Here is a 7,060-nt window from a genome sequence, read left to right as displayed (position 1 = left end):
GAAAAATGGTCGTATTCTAGCTGATTAGGCAAGAACCTGTCCACACAAACAAAAGTGATAGTGGGGCGATCAAGGTGGTTGGGTAGGCACCTCCAACGATCAAGTTAGATTCAATTACAATAATACCCTGAGAAAGAGGTTTCAGAGCTCTAGGTTGAGTAGCTAGAGAGCAATGAAAGAGTAAATGAGCTTTACCACTAATTTAGGTTAGTGAGGGGTATTTATAGCATAACTTGACCGATTGGGGTTGTTGGATCGTCCGACTGGCTCAGATCTCCTCCAAGATCAACACGTGGATATGAGAGTAACAGTGATAGTGGCGTCTTGATAGAACAAGCTTTGCCATCTGTAGGCAATAATTTTGTGGGGCTTGAGATGGATATGTTGTTAGATCAACGTATCTCTTGTCTGGCTTGGGCATGGGGGAACCTTTCAAATGACTGGTGCCTTCCTGAGCCCTCTGTCTTTGGATTTAGCGTTCGAGACTGATCATATGTTCTTGAACATCATTGTTCCATCCAGTTGAGCTGTATCACAAAGTCCAGGGTCGATTCCCTTGGATTGAAGTATCATGATCATGACTTAGGGCCTCCGTGTGTATTTGCAGACCAAGGGATGAGCCACTCAAAGATGATTTGTTGAATAACGTTTGGTTTGATTTGACCACCGCTTTGGGACAGAGACCAAATACTTGGCGCAAATTGGTACAACAGTGTGTGTAACATATCCAATCAATAAGAGAGTGAATGCATGTCTAGTATTGTAAATCTAACTTCAACCTTTTGATGTGATGTAAGGATACATGTCACTAATCCATAAGAAAATGGGTCATTTCCTTATCAGAAATGGATTGAATAAAATTCCATGCTTGATTAAATACTTTTGACGTAGACTAAATTATTTTTTATTGTAAGAAGAATAACAATTAGATTCTGTGGATAAAAGGAGTCAAAATGACCCAACCTCATTTCGGGTTTAGGGTTATTTAGTGCAGTAACCCTTTGGTGAAGCTTCTATGGAGAAGGTCAAATAACTCATTCATTCAAATTGAAAATTAGTAATCATAGATTGTGTTTCTTGTATTTTGGCAGTTGGAGTAGTTGATGACAAATTATTAGTTATAAAATATTTCTTTAATTAGTCATTTAATGGATATCTTCTAGTGATCTCAGGTGGATATTTACTCCCTCACATACTACCAAATTCTGCTAATGCAAATGTTATCAGAAAAGGGGGAAAAAATGATGGTAATGCTACATTTAGTCAATTAAGGGTGACCTCAACCTTGATGTTTCCCTAAGAACAAAAAAAAAAAGAAGGAAGTTGGAGAATTCTAATTTAATGGTCAATGGCTTCTCTTAGTTCCAAGAATATTGTAACATTTTTACCTATTGAAGTACAATCTCAAGCCTTAATTTTATCTTATCCTAAAATAGAATATTATCTTAATCATACATAATTACATGTTTTATTGGGTAGTTAAGAAAATGTCATATAAGGGCACAATTGGGCTTTGTAGAAAAAATAAAGAGAAATTAGTTATTTGAAGCTATTTTTGTCTTTTGTCTTTACCCGAAGTGCTCTCTCATATTGTAATTGTTTCACTTTCAAGTATAAAGCTGCCTTTAACACCCCCCCCCCGCCCACCCCCAAAAAAAGGAAAAAAAAAAAAAAGAAGAAGAAGAAAAGAATAAGGGTTTTTGAGCCCATGAAACCAAGCTCATGGGTTTTTTTTAAGCCCATATAAAGAATATTGGAGCTTTTATAAGGAAGATGAATATTGAGAATCCAAGTAACCAAACACATTTTTTACATCGAGTTGCCGAATAGTCCAGTGAGAAAATTGAGACAACCAAGACAAGAAATATTGTAATAGTAGTTGGTTTAACCATGGGACTAAAAGTTTTATCATTGTCCAACCCATATCCTTGTGTAATACCCCTTTGTGACTAAGTAAGTCTTGTACTGCTCAATTGTGCCATCAAATTTTCTCTTGATTCGAAATAACAATTTACACCCAATGATGTGTCAATCGGAATTTTTTTTTGGGGGGGGGGTGGTTAAGTTTTCTTTGCAAGAAAGCATTGAGTTCACTATCCATTGCAACCCCCCCCCCCCCCCCCACACATCATATTTATGGGTCTGACTGAAGCAAGTTGGCTCAATCTCCGTGGGTCTGGAAGCCATTAGAGTCAACGGTAAGGGATACTTATTACTTAGTGGCAAAGCAACTTTTTGGAACTCGATCTCTTAGACATATTTATATTAAAATTGTAATACATCAAGTATAAACAATGTACAATAATTTTGATCCTATTCCTTAATAGGACGAAAGTAAACCTCTTGGAGGATAGATTGAAAAAATTCACATCGGAACTCAATTTACAAATATAGTGATCAAATGTGTACTTTCTTAGGTTCAACTTCAGTGTTGTGCAGTACTGAGCTGCATATAGCCATGATCTCCTCGAGATTGGTATAGTTAAAAAAAAAGCATGCAAATCGGGTGGTCGAGATTTCACCCTCGACCATTCATTTCAATCGGACCGCATGTAACTCAGTACTATGCATTAATTGTGCAATATTGAAGCTCCATTTTTACTTCCTTAGGCTCTTCTCCATTCTAAAACACTCTTATAAAGATTGTTATGCGTTTATTTTTATTTAATTATTCTTTTCCAAAAACATCCAAACATTACGTAAGCATTTTCCCGTTACTTCATTTTCCCCAACTTCACTTCCATTTCTAGTGAAATGAAGTACAAAAGGGTTGTTTTATCAAATTAAAGTACAAAAAAATATTTATATAAATAAATAAATAAGAAACACCAACTATAAATAAATAAATAAATAAATAAGTTTTTTTTAGATAAATTTATTGTTTATATTTAGATATAAAGATGAATAAAATGACAACTATGCCCTTGTCAAAGACTGAAATATTACCTTGTTAATATCAAATTTTGCACCATTTTGGCCTTTTCAAATATACATTTTTATAGCTGACATATATAGGAAATTATTCAACTTCTAAGAACAAATTCTATCATTCTCTTGTACTTTGGCTTTATTTACTAGAACTTTCCTACTCAAACTTAAACATCTTATTCCCCAAAAAATCTAAATCCTCAACTCTTCTTCTCTCCTGAAGTTTTTAAAATTTCAAATTATCCATTGATTTTTTCTTAAACCGTTTAGTTTCTTTCTCTTGAGTTGAGACTTTTACATTAACTGATTCAAACTTATTACTTTGAATCACTATATCTTCTCAAACAATGAGATACCGTCTATTATTCTCTTCTAATCTTCCCAAAGAGGATGGAGAACTTTACCGTTCAACCAGAAATATGACATCTCTTTCAATATTTCAATCCATTACTGGAGGCTCTTATTTTTACTCTATCATTCAAGAAATCCAGAGACACCCATTAATCTATCCACAAAGATGTAATTGGATTTGGTGTAGAAGGATATTTGATGACCTCCACCAGCACCTATCGTGTTTTTGGATGACATTTTATTACAGTTTAGGGTTGCAAGAATTGCCATTAGGCGAGTGGGTAATGGTGCAGAAACATCCTTCTGATTTGACCCCTGGTTATCCCCTTCCAAGGCCATAAAATTTGATAGGTTGATTGTGATTTCCAACCAAGGGGTGCCAATAATGCAAATGTGGCGGAAAGTAGTCCCTTTTGAACATAAGGATCTCTCAATCTTTCTCTCTCATTGTGTCTAACCTTTTTTTCCCCTCTTAAACCAAACAATTCTCCTAATAATTGGCTTTCTTTGATTTCTTCCTCTTGCGAGTTTGCTACAAAACTTGTTGGAAAAGCTTTAATTGAATTAAAGACCTCTAATGCTAGCCATGAATTTTCTAATTTTGGAGATTTTTTTTCTTGGAAATTGAGTATTCATCCTAAATTTAAGATTTTTTTATTCTCCTGGCGTGTTCTAAATGCAGGTTAATGCCATTTATCTTAGTTGACATCAATTCAATCTCCTTATGTAAACTGTGGAAGTTGTTCAGAGTCAATTTGACACATTTTAAATCATAAATCTTATGATTGGACTAAGAGAATCTATGTGATGGGCCTTTAAGATAGAGTATATGGTTTCTCTCCCAGACATCATTGGTTCATCTCTGCAATTCTCTTCTTGGAGATTTCTTGTTTGATGAACTATTTCTTCAATGAATGTTTACTATCATTATTATTTAATAAGCAAACTCCTGATCCATTGAGGGTTTCACTATGTATCTAAATGGGCTGACTTGAGGATTGGGCCTCTTGGACTTAGAGATTGCAATTTTCATATTGTGGACCCTATTTCTATTCAGATTACATTTGCACTTCTTGCCTTAATCAAATGCCTATTCATATTCTATTTTAATGTGTGTGCATGTTTCATAATCTAAAGTTGAAGAGAAGAAGGTGGATTTTTTGGGTTTTTTTTTTTAAAGAAACCTATTAAGTAATTAGTGCGGGAAGGATTCTCTCAAACAATTTTTGGAGGTTTTGCTCTCTTCCATCTGTTTTGGTGATCAAGCTCATTTTTATACTTTCCAGATCAGGAAGGTTTAGTATACGTTTGGTAATGTTTCTGTTCTAAGAAACCAGTTCTTATGCAAAACCGTTTTTTAATGTTTCTGTGCTAAAAGACCGTTCTTTACTTGAAAATGGGCGTTTGATAAATCCATTCTGAAAATATTTTTAAAACACTAAATAGATTATGTTAGTGTTTTTTTTTTGTTTTTGTTTTTTTGGGTTGAAAAATAAATTGGTGTTTGATAAACTTGTTCTAACGCATCAATTTGAACCAATTTTATCACTTCTGTTTCTGTTCTTTGGTAAAAACATCTTTTTTTAGTTTCGCAAGTGCCGTTCTTTAGAACACTTTTTCGACTGGGTCCGTTCACAAAGAACAAGAACGAACGAACCGTTTTATCAAACGCCTCTAACCCGTTCTTCTGTTCCCAAAGAACAGAAAAACTCCCGAAACGTTTTTTAAGAACGTTATCAAACGCACCCTTAGTGTTATGAACAATAGTTCCTTCATCTACTTTACAGTTTGACAACTTCAATAGTTGATCTGTGAGATTTCTTAGGAAAATTCAAACATTCGGCCTTTATAGGAAGACCTTTTGCCCATATGGTTTAACAATTTATCTGTAAATGCGGTACTAAGACCTAAGAACATAAATTAGAAAAAATGTATCTCTTTTTTACTTATGTATTGTGATTAACATGTATAAAAGAAATTCTTTTATCATTAAAAAAGAAAAAGGAAAAAGGAAAAAAAAGAAAGTTTGATGGGCACTTCAATTTGTCTTAAAGAAAAATAGCCACTACAATACCCTACTAAAACCCTAACCTGATGTCTTTCTGTAGGACTAGAGCTGTAGGACTAGAGCCGAAGAGGACAAAGTATAAGTATCTTGTGGTCCATCCAAGTTCACATTTGAATATAGAAATCCTAACCTCAGGGAGTGGAGGAGGACCGTGTTGTAGTTGAGGAAGACAAGAGAAAGGGCCCTCACACAGAGGGATTGGGAGATGATTACCATCTTTTTAGGGGACAGTGGCGGAGCCACGTTGGGACCGGAGGGGGCCATGGCCCCCCCCCCGGATTTTTTGAAATTGTAAGTATCTTTGTTTTTTTCCTTATCTCTCTATCTTTGAATGTGAAATACCACTATTTGGCCCCCCTCCAAAAATTAAAAATAAAAATTTAAGATAAAGATGATGGGTACAAATGTCATTCATAATCTTTATCTAATGGTTATCATTAAATCCTTAGTTTTAAGGAATAAAATGTTAAACTCTAATTAAAAACTAACTTCAAAATTAACTCACGATCCATGAATTTCTCCTTATATATTCTCTCCTATTTTCATTTCTATTTATTCTCTCATGAATCTCCTCTTTTATTCCTATTTTTTCTCTCTTTTTTTTTTTTTTTTCTTTTCTCACACTTCTCACAAAATATTGAAGTAGTTAGCAAATTTGAAATTTTCCTAAATCTTCTCCACATCAAGTATTCTCTCTCTCTCTTTCTCAAATTATTCCTTTCTCTCTCTCTCTCACACTTACGAATTTTCTATTAATTTACCTAATTTTTAATGTAAACTCCACATTAAAATATAATAATATATTCTGATATGGGACCTACAGTGGGTCCCACATTGGCCCACATACATTCGGTCCTCCCAATGTTCAATCCTGGCTCTGCCCCTTTCAGGAGATGCATCTTAACGACAAGTTAACATCTACATCTCATTCACTAAGTCATCAAGGGCCTCCCAAGAATTCGTGAGGGAGGTACTGATAATCTTTGTAAATCCATTGTTAAAATCAAGGCCAAGATTAGGGTTAGGATCAAGGACCAAATCAGGGTTAGGTTTAGGGCCAAAATCAGAGACAGAATAAAGTTAGGATTATGGTCAAAATTAAGGCCAAAATATTAGGGATGGGTTAAGCCAGGTTGAATGGGACAAAGAGTAACATGAGGCTCATTGAATTAGGCCAAAATATTTTGGCCTTCACTCACTCTCCATTAAAGTTAATATTTGCAAATAGGGTTTATGCTAAGGGGTAATTGAGTTGTTTTAACATATAAGGGTATTTTGGTCATATTTTAAAATTTATTTGAAAACTTTTGCACTTTTTTATAATTTTTTAACTAAAAGGGGGAGTCACGAGTTTCATGGCAGGTGGGGGTGTATATGTAAAAAATTTAAATTAAAAAAAAAGAAGGGCAAATTGGTCATAAAAGTGATAATTTGTCCTTAAATTGATTTTTTTTCAGAACAAATGCAAAGTCTCAGTTTTTTTGGATTAAAAATGACATAAACCAAACCTTAGGAAGTCCAGATGAAAATTACCAAAAAAAAAAGAATAAGGGCAAATTGGTAATGGAAACGATAATTTGTCATTAAATTGGTTTTTTTCTATAGCACAAGGGAGGTAGATGCAAAGTCTCAGTTTTTTTGGATTAAAAATTACATAGACCAAACCTCAAGGGTCCAGATAAAAATTACCCAATTAAAAATTATATTTGTGCT

Source organism: Hakea prostrata, chromosome 11, assembly GCF_041222555.1.
Source record: "Hakea prostrata isolate BN-2017 chromosome 11, UWA_Hpros_2, whole genome shotgun sequence".
Lineage (NCBI taxonomy): Eukaryota > Viridiplantae > Streptophyta > Magnoliopsida > Proteales > Proteaceae > Hakea > Hakea prostrata.
The sequence above is the reverse complement of the archived record's forward strand: the minus strand, read 5'-3'. Positions refer to the sequence as shown.